We start from the raw sequence: 14,344 nt of genomic DNA, 5'->3' as shown, positions 1-14,344 counted from the left end.
TGCACGGAAGCAGTTTCCTTAAAACAGATTTCGCCGCCTCACGGGTCGAGTGCTTGAGGAAACCCGGCGTCTGTCTCCCAGGATACGACGGTCAAAACCAGCTACGGCAGAAGCACTATCTGTCTAGCTTAGCGAACAAAACAATGGCAGCACTCTCTCACAATAGGAACTATCAAGCAAACTGACATGTAAAATGGAAGCAAAAATTTCTATTTGAAACTTGATAGGAGGGTCTCAATTTATACATGTATAGGGGAGAGAGGAAAAGCCTCCAGCCTTTAAGGCTAGTCATTAAAACACCAAGCATCCATAGCCCCTTTCCACAAAATGAAAAGTATGGATGCCCAAAGGATTCACACCCTTTAGCCAAGAAAAAAGATTTAAATACTCTTTAAAATCCTATTCATGAATCTAACATCATGAAGCAATTTCTTGGCAATTTCTTATTCAAAACCCAATGGTTTTTGGCTCACTTGGACCCAACACAAAAAATGGTTAGGACCCACTTTAATATTTAATTAAAGTCACCACACTTTAATATTAAATTAAAGTCCCCAAAAATCATTTTTTCCAACAATCCCCCACATGAATAAAATTTGACCAAATGACTCAACAAACGGACATCGTTCAACAATAAAGACTCTGAGAGAGAGAACAACGGACTAACCCCGACATCAGAGAAGGTAGCTTTTGGCTTTGCACCTCTCCCAGTGAAAACCTATCGAGTTTACTGGCAGATCAGTGAATAAGACATCTTGAACTGCTCTACTGTTTATGTAAACTGAGACAATAGATCTCACACGGAAATTACTCCTACCACCATTATGTTCTCACTGGTGTGCCCTGTGTGGCCCTGGACACTAACCTGGTTCAGCGAGTGGTTTCAAAGAATCTTGGCCTGCCCAATTCTTCTAGAAGCGGCCCCACTTCAAACTCACAAAGGTGACTCTACTAATGTATCCTGCAATACTTAGCTCAACAGCTTAACACATAAGAGTCATTAAAAGCTCAGCTTATGCTCTACACTTGCAGGTATCACTAATAGAAGGAATGGCTGGAGGTTTAACCTCCTCAGTGACATACCACCGTTACACGCAATTAGGTTGTCCCATTGAACCTAGATCTTGGGATCTCCAGTCAACTAGGTTGGGTTTCCATTCCGGTAACTTCCAAAGGCCTTAACCCCATTCCTTTTGATGACGTTTCGACTAACACTCGACTTAACCCTTTGGTTAGCGGATCCGCAATGTTGTCCTTAGACTTTACATAGTCTAAAGAGACAACTCCATTCGAGAGTAGTTGTCGTATGGAATTATGTCTACGACGGATATGTCTAGACTTTCCATTATACATATTACTCTGTGCCCTACCAATTGCAGATTGACAATCACAATGAATACAAATAACTGGCACAGGTTTAGACCAACATGGAATATCTTCAATGAAATGGCGAAGCCATTCTGCTTCTTCCGTTGCTTTATCCAAAGCAATAAACTCTGATTCCATCGTTGATCTAGATAAACACGTTTGCTTAGAAGATTTCCAAGACACGGCTGCCCCCACCAAGAGTGAACACATATCCACTAGTGGACTTTGAGTCCTTTATATCTGATATCCAATTCGCGTCACTATATCCTTCAAGCACCGCTGGATATCGAGTATAATGCTGCCCATAATCCCGAGTGTAGCGTAAATACCTTAACACCCGCACAATGCCCTTCCAATGAGAAGCATCAGGATTACTTGTGTATCTACTAAGCCTGCTAACCGAGTAAGCTATATCTGGCCTAGTACAACTCATCAGATACATTAAACTTCCAATTACCCGAGAATATTCTAACTGAGAGACACTCTCTTTATTATTCTTGGTAAAGTGTAGACTTAAGTCTACCGGTGTCGATGACACACTCGTATCTGATCCATTAAACTTCTCAAGTATCTTATCAACATAATGAGACTGAGAAAGTACAATTCCGCCAGAGATTCTGGTAATATTAATTCCCAAAATAACATCTGCAATGCCCATATCCTTCATGTCAAATTTAGAGTTTAACAACTTCTTGGTAGTTTTGATCATTTCATCGTTACTACCTATAATGAGCATATCATCAACATATAGACACAAAATGACATAACCTCCGTCAGTGTCTTTGACGTAAATACACTTGTCAAATTCGTTGATTCGAAACCCATTTGACAACATTACATTGTCAAACTTCTCATGCCATTGTTTAGGCGCTTGCTTCAAACCATACAAAGATTTGACAAGTTTACAAACTTTCTTGCTTTGTCCTGGAGCTGAAAACCCTTCAGATTGCTCCATGTAGATTTCTTCATTCAAATCCCCATTTAAGAAAGTTGTCTTTACATCCATCTGGTGTATCTCAAGATTGTGCAAAGCTGCTATCGCAATCACTATGCGAATGGATGTTATCCTATTTACAGGTGAGTACGTATCAAAGTAATCCAGGCCTTCTCGTTACCTGCACCCTTTGATAACGAGCCTCGCCTTATACTAGTCAATAGACCCATCGACCTTCATCTTTCGTTTAAAAATCCATTTGCAGCCTAAAGGCTTACAACTTGGAGGTAAATCTACCAACTCCCAGGTTTGGTTCTGTAAGATGGAGTCAATCTCACTTTTGATCGCTTCTTTCCATAAAGGACTCTCAGAAGAAGTCACAGCTTCGTGGAAAGTTTGAGGTTCGTTCTTGTCACGACCCAAACCCGGCCCTATGGGTTTAGCACCGTAACCGGCCAGTAATCCGAGATTACCGAAGGCCTGCTTAACAGTAGTATAGTAAAACAGAGTACAGGGCCTGGCGGAAGCCAAAACAGTAAAGAAATGATGCCCAATGAGCTGTGACAGTCTGCATGCAAAAAGACTTTCCAAACATATTTACATTCAGTGGAAAGGTATACACAATATATACAATCATTCAGAATAGGGACTCAATCCCTATACAACGGTACAGTAAACATTCAGTCTATACAATCCATTCGGTTATTACAAAACAGCAAGCAAGTACAGAAGGGGGAGCCCTAAAACACCCCTAAGACTTAGCATGATAGGCTTGGAACCTCGCAGTGAGGCACGGTAGTTGGCTTGACAAAACTGGAGTAACCCTGACGCTCCTAGCCACGGTCCGGTGCCTGAACACCTACATATATATATATGAGCAGTGAGCTAAAGCCCAGTGAATAACATAATGCGTAAAGAGGTTAAGAATGAATATCCTTACAGTAATGAAAGCAGTTCATTAAATCAGTATTTCAGTCGTTCAGTCAGTACAGTCATATGTGGTACATCCATTAGCATAACAGTACAGTAAACAGTAGGTCTTAAAAGACCGAGCAGTAAATGATGGCCATCAGTCAGTAACAGTAGTGGTTCCAACAAGGGAACCGACAGAGATCTCTGTAACAGTAACAGTAAACAGTAGGTGCTAAGGATGCCACAATACAGTTCAGAATATAGGACATACATTCATTCAGTTAACAGTAATCAGTTCAGAAAACAGTACAGTTCAGTTGTTCAGAAGATAATCATTTGTGAACATATCTTTACACAATCGTTACTCACAGAGTTTGGGCTACAGTATGCTAAAGCATGTCTCCCAATCGCCAACCCTACACAGTTAACAGATTGAACACACACTAAGCTACACAGTCGGAAGAGATAATAATTTAATCCCTAATTTGCCTCGGTGTGTTCTACATCTATGTCCTCATTAAGATGCTTTAAACTATGCCTAAGAATGCCTAGGATGAGATGAGGATGCAAAGATGTGGTCAGAAAACAGTTTCAGGAGTTTTCAGAAAAACAGAGTCCCGCTCGAGCGGTCATGCAACAAAGGTACATGCTCGAGCGTCAAATATCCCGCTCGAGCGTACTGTAAAAGTATTGGATGGGTGAAATCTCCGCTCGACGCCCGCTCGAGCTTGAGACACATGACTCCGCTCGAGCGCCCAATCCTCCGCTCGAGCGGACTGTAAAACAGTGCAGAGATACAGAATGCTCGGATTTCCCGCTTGAGCGTCACTATCCCCCGCTCGAGCGGAAGTGCAGAATCTGGAAAACCCAGATTGCACCTCCAAGCTCAAACCAAGTTTTAACAACTCAAAACTCGACCTCTTGGGCTGAATTTCCAGAAAACATTTGTAAACACATAGAATAACATGGTTCAAAGCTCAATTTTGAGAAATCAAAGCCCAAGGGTGTTTAATTCAAACCCAATTTCAAACCAATTTCATGAACGTGGAGAACATGAAAACATGCAAGAATTCAAATCAATTCAAAGCTTCAATTTGATGCTCTAAGGAGCCAATTGTTTCCAAAACATGATGAAATCATGGACTTAAACATAATTGTGAACATGCATGTAACATTTTGCCATGAAAACAAATCAACATCTACAATACAACCATGCATACGAGGATTGAGCTTCAATTCAACAACAATGAACCAAAACATGACTTAGTTCTACAATGAAGCATGAATCATGCAAGAACAAGCTCAATTCACAAACGAGAGGGTAATTGCTCTACCTTAGGTCTTGAATTAGAAGACTAGGAGCTCAATTTAGTAATCTACACTTCAATTAGCAAGCAAAACTCAAGATGGAATCCAATTTCTCTCACTCTCTCCCTCTCTTCTCTCTTGGTCGGCTATGGCAAGGAGAAAGGCTGAGCAAATGTGTTATGTGGTCAAGTGTAAGGCTCAAATATGTTATATTGAGTGGCCACTAAGTGGTCTAATGGTAATTAAGTCAAACTTTGCAATTAACCCAATATTTAATCTAATTTAATTATACCTAATCAGTTTTCAGATAAATACACTATAAAATCACGTTAATTCTAAGGATCGTAGAACATCGATCAATTCCGGATTCGGCCGCCGATAGGGCCTTCAATTAGCAGTTTAAACATAAAACATGAACAGATCAAATAAACAATCAAACAGATAGAATACCGATTAACATACATACTCAGTCAATTCAGTTCCAGTTTTCAGTCAGTTAGTTCAGTACTTTAATCAGTTCAATTATCAGTCATAATCAGTTCAGTTTGACGGTAATCAATGTTTATCGGTAAGCAGTGGTGAGGGTTATTACAGTTCTCAACCATATAAGTCAAGAAGTCTGGACCAAAAGATTTGGATGTCCTAGCCCTTTTACTCCGTCTGGGCTCATCTAAAACCTCAATTTGATCATCACCTGGATCATCAACATGATCATCCTCACTAGCAAGCTCATCAAATTGCTCCAAAGACCTTGCAACCCCTGCATGGGTTCGGCAAGGAAAAATGTCTTTAAAGAAACATGCATTCCTTGACTCCGTAATGGTATTCCTGTGTATGTCTGAAATTTTAGACTTATGAACAAGAAACCGATATGCACTACTATTATGTGCATAACCAATGAATATACAATCCACAGATTTCGAGCCTATCCTAACCCGTTTGGGTGTAGGAATCACCACTTTTGCAAGACACCCCCACATTTGTAAGAATTTATACGAAGGCTTAACGCCTTTCCATAACTCATACGGGATCTTGTCCACTTCGCTTCAACACAAGTTTCACACTTGTGTTTCGTCAGAACAACCTTGTCGGACTCAAAAAAACCATGCGAAAAACATGTTTACTAAGAAGAGACCTTGAGATAAGATTCTAACGAATGTTCGGAACATACAGGACTTCGTTCAAGGTTAGCTCTTTTCCTGAGGTTAACATCAGGACCATCTTTCCCTCAACAAATGAGGTAGTAGAGTTTCCCATGAACAATTTCTCACCGTTTGTAACCGGTTTGAAAGTTGTAAACAGCTCCTTCTCGGAGCAGATGTGGCGTGTAGCCCTAGTAAAACTAAAAGCCTCGCTACCACAGTTGTAGCACTTCCCAAAGAACCGAGAACCAGGTTCCCGCGGCTTGTATGCCAGCTTCTTTGCAACACCACACCTTGGCCCCAGCTTAGAGCTCTTGTTCACAGGGGGCTTCTTCCTTATCCCAGAAGATTTGCCATGCTCAACGACATTGGCCTTTACTGAGGAGGTACTCCCTTCTTTCTTTCTATTATCTTCCTCATTACGGAGTCGAATAATCAGGTCTTCTTTGTAGAATTTATACAAAGTTTTAAACAAATCCTTGTGTCACAATGATTATGAAACTCTCAAAATCATATCACAGTAAATACATTCCCAGAATGTCATCAACCGAATTAGGCACCTAAATATATTTGGTCCAACCTATCACTCTGAAGCCAATAGTCTTACTATTAGGAAACACAAATCCAGTGTTCAATAGTCTACTATTCGGAACTTCATAACATGGCCAGTAGTCTTATCACTAGGAATCACTAATTTCTCAGCATGTGGTCAGTAGACTTTCTACTAGTAGGAATCACAATGTCTTAACCTGTGATCAGTAGTCACTTTACTACTAGGAATCACAACGTCCTGACATAGGGTCAATAGACTCTTTCATTACTAGGAATCATCATGTCTTGACATATGACCAGTAGCCTCTCCACTACTAGGAATCATGATGTCTTGACATGTGATCAGTAATCTGTTCACTACTAGGAACCACAATCTCATAACTGTGTAGCCAGTGGTCTAACACCTCCTAGGAACCACCAGTTTTCTATCTCTGTGATCAGTGATCTTGTACTCACTAGGAACCACCAATTTAAGAATATATTTGGAATTTAAAAAACCAAAAAAAAATATATATATATATATATTCACCCACTATAACAGGTTGTCCCATCTTTGCTTTCAAGCAAAGTCACATAGCAATCACAAGGATACCAAACTAATTGCCTCTGATCAATTCAGAGATATTTTAAAGCAATCTTATGATTTCCTTTAATCATACTTGATCTCTCAAGATCTTTCTTTAAGAATCTCGCGAGGCTAAGGTTGTCAAGTGGAACAACATTTCTGTTTGTCACCTTTTGAAGCCATTTCTGAAACATCACAACAGAATTTCACTTCTGTGATTTCAGAAAATAAACTTAACCCTTAGAAAATCCCTTAGATGGAAATTTAATTCAAAACTAGTCTCACCATTTAACCTAGAATCGAACATGGTCACGAATGTTCCCAGGAAGACTGGAGGGGTCACATCGGTCCCACTTAAAACCCAGTTAACCTTTTGACAAAACATTCAAGAGTATGTTGACTCCTAGTCCATAGGAAACAATTTAAAAATTAAGATTTCCAGAAGATAAACCAGGTTATAACAAACCGATTCCCAAGCAAATAAAATTTGCTACCAGAATTACACTACTCATAAAACTTAACCGGTACTCCCGGAACTAAGCCCATTATTTCTGAATAAAATCAAAAATATTTTAGCTAATGCTAAAATTTGGTTTCCTTTCTCAAAACCAAAACACTTTGGACATAATCAGATTATAACCAAAGACTTTCTCCAAATTTGATTTTCTAACACTTTGGGAATAAAATGATTAAACCCAAAGACTTCCTCAAACTCCAAAGGTTTAAAACTAAATCCATCTTAGTTGTCATTTCTGAACAAATAAGAACTACTCTTTAGCCAAAGCTAAAACTTTGGTTTCTATCACAGAAAACCAAACCAAGTTCCAAACTTACAAACAATTTAAAAAATTGCTATAACAATTACACGCATATAAAATGCTTCTAACAAAACAAGCAAATAAAACTTGCTACCACAAATTGATAAACAAACCAACTACATCTCAAGCAAAAAACATGCTTCAAACATTTAAATAAAATAGCCAATCCATAAGGATTCTATTTAGTCCAAAAGCTTTTCCACGCTTAGGTATTCCTATTCAACGCAAACGTTAGTAGTCCAAACATTTTTGTTTTTACATCCCAAATTCTATTCATTTGGTTTTATATTTGTTTTTCGCATTGGTATCCCTACAAAGAAAGTTAGTAGCAAACCACAACAAAATACAAACAAATAATCTAAAAATTTAATTATAATAAATAATTGAAACCATCTAGCCAACTATTAATTATATAATATAAGGTACCAAAACAAAATACAATTTGTAACTTCAAAATTAAATTACAACTGTAAAATAAAGTTCAATACTCATGAGTCATGAATGAAATTAATTCAGAATAAACATTTAAACTAATAACTTCAAATAGATAAGTCAAATTCAAAGTTAATGCACCCAATTAAATAATTCAGATTAATGCACCTAATTAAATAATTTAGATTAATGCACTTAATTAAATAATTCACATTAATCATGTACACAATTCATAAAAACTCTATAACTCCAAAATACATTAAATTATGTAATCTAGTCTAGAAAATAATAAGCATGCAAGAAATTAAAAAACTAGAATAGAATTAACATATCAAAATTGCAACATCCATAAATTATATTTTATAACCTTAAAATTCATGCAAATCATGGTAGGGAATGATGAACCATATGCATAAAACAAGATCATACTAATACAATTAAGTATGCAAATTTATAATAGAGCATTCGAATTAAACTAAGCAATTAGAGAATAACATTGCATGATTTACAATCATTGAAATAGTGAGTAATTCTGCAATATTTCCTAGTAACATTATACAAAACTAACCTAATAGTCTATATAAATCTATTCGATCAATTTCATAGAAAATATATATAAAATCTGTTTTAAGCTTGTTGTTCAAAAATGTGAAATTAAATAAATAAATTTATGAAGAAAACAAATTATATACCAAGAACATATGCTGATAATTACAACTAAATTTCAACAGAAATACACAAAAAAAAATAAAGGGTAAAGAGACAAAACCGAAGCCTGCACGGAAGCAGTTTCCTTAAAACAGATTTCGCCGCCTCACGGGTCGAGTGCTTGAGGAAACCCGACGTCTGTCTCCCAGGATACGACGGTCAAAACAAACTACGGCAGAAGCACTATCTGTCTAGCTTAGCGAACAAAACAATGGCAGCACTCTCTCACAATAGGAACTATCAAGCAAACTGACATGTAAAATGGAAGCAAAAATTTCTATTTGAAACTTGACAGGAGGGTCTCAATTTATACATGTATAGGGGAGAAAGGAAAAGCCTCCAGCCTTTAAGGCTAGTCATTAAAACACCAAGCATCCATAGCCCCTTTCTACAAAATGAAAAATATGGATGCCCAAAGGATTCACACCCTTTAGCCAAGAAAAAAGATTTAAATACTCTTTAAAATCCTATTCATAAATCTAACATCATGAAGTAATTTCTTGGCAATTTCTTATTCAAAACCTAATGGTTTTTGGCTCACTTGAACCCAACACAAAAAATGGTTGGGACCCACTTTAATATTTAATTAAAGTCACCACACTTTAATATTAAATTAAAGTCCCCAAAAATCATTTTTTCCAACAAGTATATGTGATATCATGTATTGGTGTGATAGTTTGATCATGCATAGCATTAAGATTGTGTTTTGAGCTTGTTTCGTTCTTTAATCGATAAACTAGTTTTAAGTATCATGAATTTATTTTTATATCAAACTTCCATGAGCTGAAATTATGTTTCAATGGGGTGTTATTTGGAGTATGTAGAGAATGTTTGAATTTTGGTAGAGCCTAAATGTGTATTTTTACAGCCCAACCAATTTCACAAGTTTTTGGCCAAAGGTTTCAGGAAAACAGCCCTCTTGTTCAATTTTTATAAAATTCCAAAAAAATCTTGTTGAGTTGATTATTATGACAAAATTTGAATTTGGATATTATCTTTCTCCTAGAATTTATTTGAGCAAAAATTATCAAGCTGATTGCAAGAAAAATCATTTTTTTGTAACGATCGACAGAGTCCAAACAATAGCAAATTTTAGAAGCTATAGTAATCTTTTTTTGCTAAGAAGCACGGAGACGGACACGTGGACACGTAAATTTTTAAAAAATGCAGGACACGACATGATGGGGACACGTTCAAAACATATATTTTTATATTTTTAAATATTAATATATATTTTATGTCAAATATTTAATTTTATCAAATTTATTAACCTTAGGTATGTTATTTTAGTTTAAAAAAATTAAAAATTTTAATTTTTTTTTAAAAAAAATAGTACTCAGCGTGTCCTTAACATGTCCCTAGCGTGTCTCAACGTGTACAAAGCGTGATCAACTCTTTCCAACGTGTCCAACACGTGTCCGGCGCGTGTCCGTGTCCAACACGGGTCCGACACTTGTACGCGACCTTCGGAGAGTTGTCTGTGTTTCATAGTTTCTCTGGTTTTTGTAAATTGGAGATGAAACTAGACTCTTTGTTTTATAACTTACAAAAAAAATTAGGCCCATCGGAGTCCTGGAAGTATTTTTACGAAATTTATTTTCCTACCACTGTGAAACTGAAATTCTGAAAATATTGGTATAGGTGCTCTACTTTGTGGAATCTCACAACCATGTCTTGTTTCTTATTTGTTTTATCATTGTGATATCGTATATGCCTCTTTAGTAGTTTACTTTGCTCATGTTTTAGTTGTCTTATGTTTAGTACAGATTTTGCTCTTCATTACTCAACTTTGTTTCATAATGAACTTAATGAAACGAGAAACGTCAAAGGATGGTAGTTGTATTCGCGTTCACCTTTTAACATTTTGGAAATATAATTCAGATTGTTATTTTGATAATGAAAAGTTGATGGGACATGTTCCCTTTTTTAGCTAAGTCTTGGGCAAGTGGTTTTGACATTAACCTTAGGATGGCATGGACATATTCAGACTCTATGTGATGTTTGGGAGAGACAAGGTTGGGTCTCAGGTTAGGAGACAACTAGAAGGTATACTCCTACAGACAGATAAGGTTGGGCCCAATGGAGGTAAGGGCGACTTCAGGATGTGATACTTATGGAGTTTTTGTCGTCTCTTTTGAAGTCCACCGATGGCATTGCACGGTATATAACCGTTGCGAGCATCCATAGTAAGATCTACAAAGTAGCAAAAGAGGGAGTGCCGAATAGTCCAATGTCTAGTCCTAGCGGTTGGGAGGACAAGTCTCTTCGGAGGACTCTAGTGGCCTTATATTTTACAGTTGCAGCTAACTGTTATTGTATAAGTGTTACTAACCTACTTATCGTTGTTGTTTATGACCGTGCATTGTTGTAATTGTTTGTATTTCTTACTATAACTCTATCTATTTAAATTACCTATTATACCTCTACTTGTTCATATTGTCTGTACTCGTTTGTTTACTTGGGGGTGTAGATAGTTGTCACGACCCAAACCCGGCCCTATGGGTTTAGCACCGTAACCGGCTAGTAATCCGTGGATTACCAAAGGCCTCTGAACAAATTAACAAATAATAAGGGCTGCGGAAGCAATAATACAAAATAGACAAGGTTCAATGAGCTGTGATAACGTACATGGGACAGAACATTTCAAAACTTACTTATATTTATATAAACATGCCAGTCCAGATACACAGTATTTACAAAATATTTACAGAAGTGAACTTCCCAAAATCTGACTATACAGTGCATACACAAAGGCTAGCATGAAAATAAAAACAGCCCTGGCGTTAGACTTCGGACGGAACCTCCTCGGGAGGCACTACGGTTGGCTGACCAAAAACGGTACAAAAGGGCGTCAATTCTGGCCCTAGTCGTGTGCCGGCTCACCTACATACATAATATAAACTGTAAGTGAAAGCCCAGTGAATAATAACAGAGTAAAGGGGTTATATGAATGATGTCCATCACAAGTTAGAATCCGGTATTTAATTCAAAGCATAATCAGACTTCAAAACAGAAACAGATTCATATACATTTGCATATTCAGATTTTGCATAAGATCATATGTGGTACACCCATTAGCTATCAGAACAGATTGGTCCAGAGACCCACATACATAGTTGGTACCAACGACCACAAAGGTCCATAACTTGCGCGCAAGTAGCCATGGTATTGTTACCCCCAGGCAAGGGCCACGTGCAGATTAGCCGCGGTATTGTTAACCCCGGGCGAGGGCCAGATACAGATTGGCCGCGATATTGTTACCCCCGGGCCACATGCAGATTGGCCGCGGTATTGTTACCCCCGGGCGAGGGCCACGTGAACTAAGGGTGCCACAATTACTTTTCAAAAAATTGGACATTCATTCATCATTAGTAAGATAGCATTTCAGAAAACAAATTATAACATACCAGTCAGAAGATACTTAGGTTAAACATAACTTTACAGAGTTATTACTCATGGTGGGCTTGGAGACAGACAGACAGACAGAGCAGATCGATCAGACAGGACGTAGCACGTGACCTACACGACACATAACAGATACACACTTGAAACACACGTTCTAAATGTACAAAACTTATTTTGTTGGCTCTTAGTGTGTTTCTAATCTCTTATCCTCATTATAGAGTCTAAAACATGGCCTAGGAATGCCTAGGATGGAATGAGGATGCAAAGATGCGCTTTAAAACACTTTTCAAAATTCTACTGAAACAGGGGTCCTGCTCGAGCGTGGCCTTCTACGCTCGAGCGGACATGCAGACAAAAGGAATACGCTCGAGCGTGGATTACTCCGCTTGAGTGGACTGCAAGCTACAGTAAAAGTGCTGGATGCAAGAAATTCACGCTCAATGGGCGCTCGATACCCGCTCGAGCGTGAGACACAAGTCCTCGCTCGAGCGTGCATTACCCCGCTCGAGCAGACTGTAAACCCAGGCAAAGTACTGGATACACGAAATTCCAGCTCGAGCGTGGAGTTCCCCGCTCGAGCGTGAGTCCGAAATCTGGAATTTCCAGATTCAAACCTCAAGCTCAAAACTCAACTACAATGCATCAAATTCGATCTTTTTGGGCTAATTTTCTGGAAAACACTTGTAAACTCATAATATGACATGTTTCAAAGATCAATTTGAGAAATCAAAGCCCAAAGGTAGTTCAATTAAACACAATTTTCAAATAAACTTCAAGAACATGATGGATATGTAACATGCATGAATTTAATCAACCTCAAGGCTTCCAATTCATGCTCCTAAGAGCCAATTCTTTCAAAAACAAGATGAAATCATGGACTTCAACCAAAATGTAAACATGCATGCAAGTTTTTCCATGAAAACAACTTTAAACTTCATGATATGCACATGCATGCATGATTTAAGCTTAAATTCAACATGTTTGAGCTAATCCTAGACTTAGGTAAGTAATTTCACATGAATCATGCAAGAACTAACTCAATTCACAATTAGGAAGGTAATTCTCCTACCTTAAGTCCTCAATTCCAAGCCTAGAAGCTCAAGTATGCACACAATTCTTCAATTCTTCCAAGTTCAAGCTCAATTCTCTTGTTAAAAACAAGTCTCTCACACTCTCACTCTTTCTCACGTTTTTGGTCACAAAGAATGGCTGAGGAAAATGTTGTGAAGTGTATGCAATTGAGTTCCAAGCAATGGTACCTAAGTGGCCCACTAATGGCAATGTCGTAAATAATTGAACTAATGTAATTTAACGTTATTTAATCTAATTTAATCGCTCCGAACCGAATTTTAATTAAACCTACCATAAAATTCTATAAATCCTAACTAGCACATAAATCAAATCGATTTCTGATTCGGATGCCGATAAGGCTTTCAATTCGCAATTTAAAGTCAAAGACATGAACATATCATTTTATCACAAACAGATAGAAACACATAAATAATGCAATACACATGAAAATCAATCTCAAATCCTTCCTAAATTACTAATAAGCATAATTAATCATGAATTAGCATTAATCGGAGGTCGGAGTCATTACAATAGTAGGGGTTTTGGAGGGTGTATTTACTGGGCTTTACAGCTCACGATTTTATTGCACTGGCATCCAATGCCAGGTACTAAGGATTGTCATTGACAAAGAAGATTTCAGGGAAGAGATCAAGAAGCTGTAGCAAATGTGGATTGCATGTAAGATTGCTCATCTCTTGTAGTCCTTTGGTTCATTTGTAATTTATAGAATTAGGGCAATTTTATTTGTAATTTACAAATTTCTTGTGTATTATTGTTTATCTTTGAATGTGTAACCTTACAAAAACCCCATATTTACTTATTATTATATCCCTAATATCTCCAATTTTTGGGGCATCACAAAAAATATAAACTAAAAGCATCTGTTAAGTATTAGGGTGTAAGGGTAGTTATGTCATTTATTTCTTTAGTCTTTCATTATAAATATGTGTAACCCTAATATGTTTAAGAGTAAGATACAAAACAATAAACACAACAGTCTCTCTTCTTCTCTCCTTCTTATTGTTCTTCTTTTCATATGTGAATCTAACATCTAACATGGTATCAAAGCCACATCTTCCTCCTTAAAGATTGTGGTATTTCCTTGTTCCTCTTTTTTCTTCGTTTTTCT

This window comes from Camellia sinensis, chromosome 6 (genome assembly GCF_055761805.1).
Source record: "Camellia sinensis isolate YWXY chromosome 6, ASM5576180v1, whole genome shotgun sequence".
Classification (NCBI taxonomy): domain Eukaryota; kingdom Viridiplantae; phylum Streptophyta; class Magnoliopsida; order Ericales; family Theaceae; genus Camellia; species Camellia sinensis.
This window is presented reverse-complemented; position numbering follows the sequence as displayed.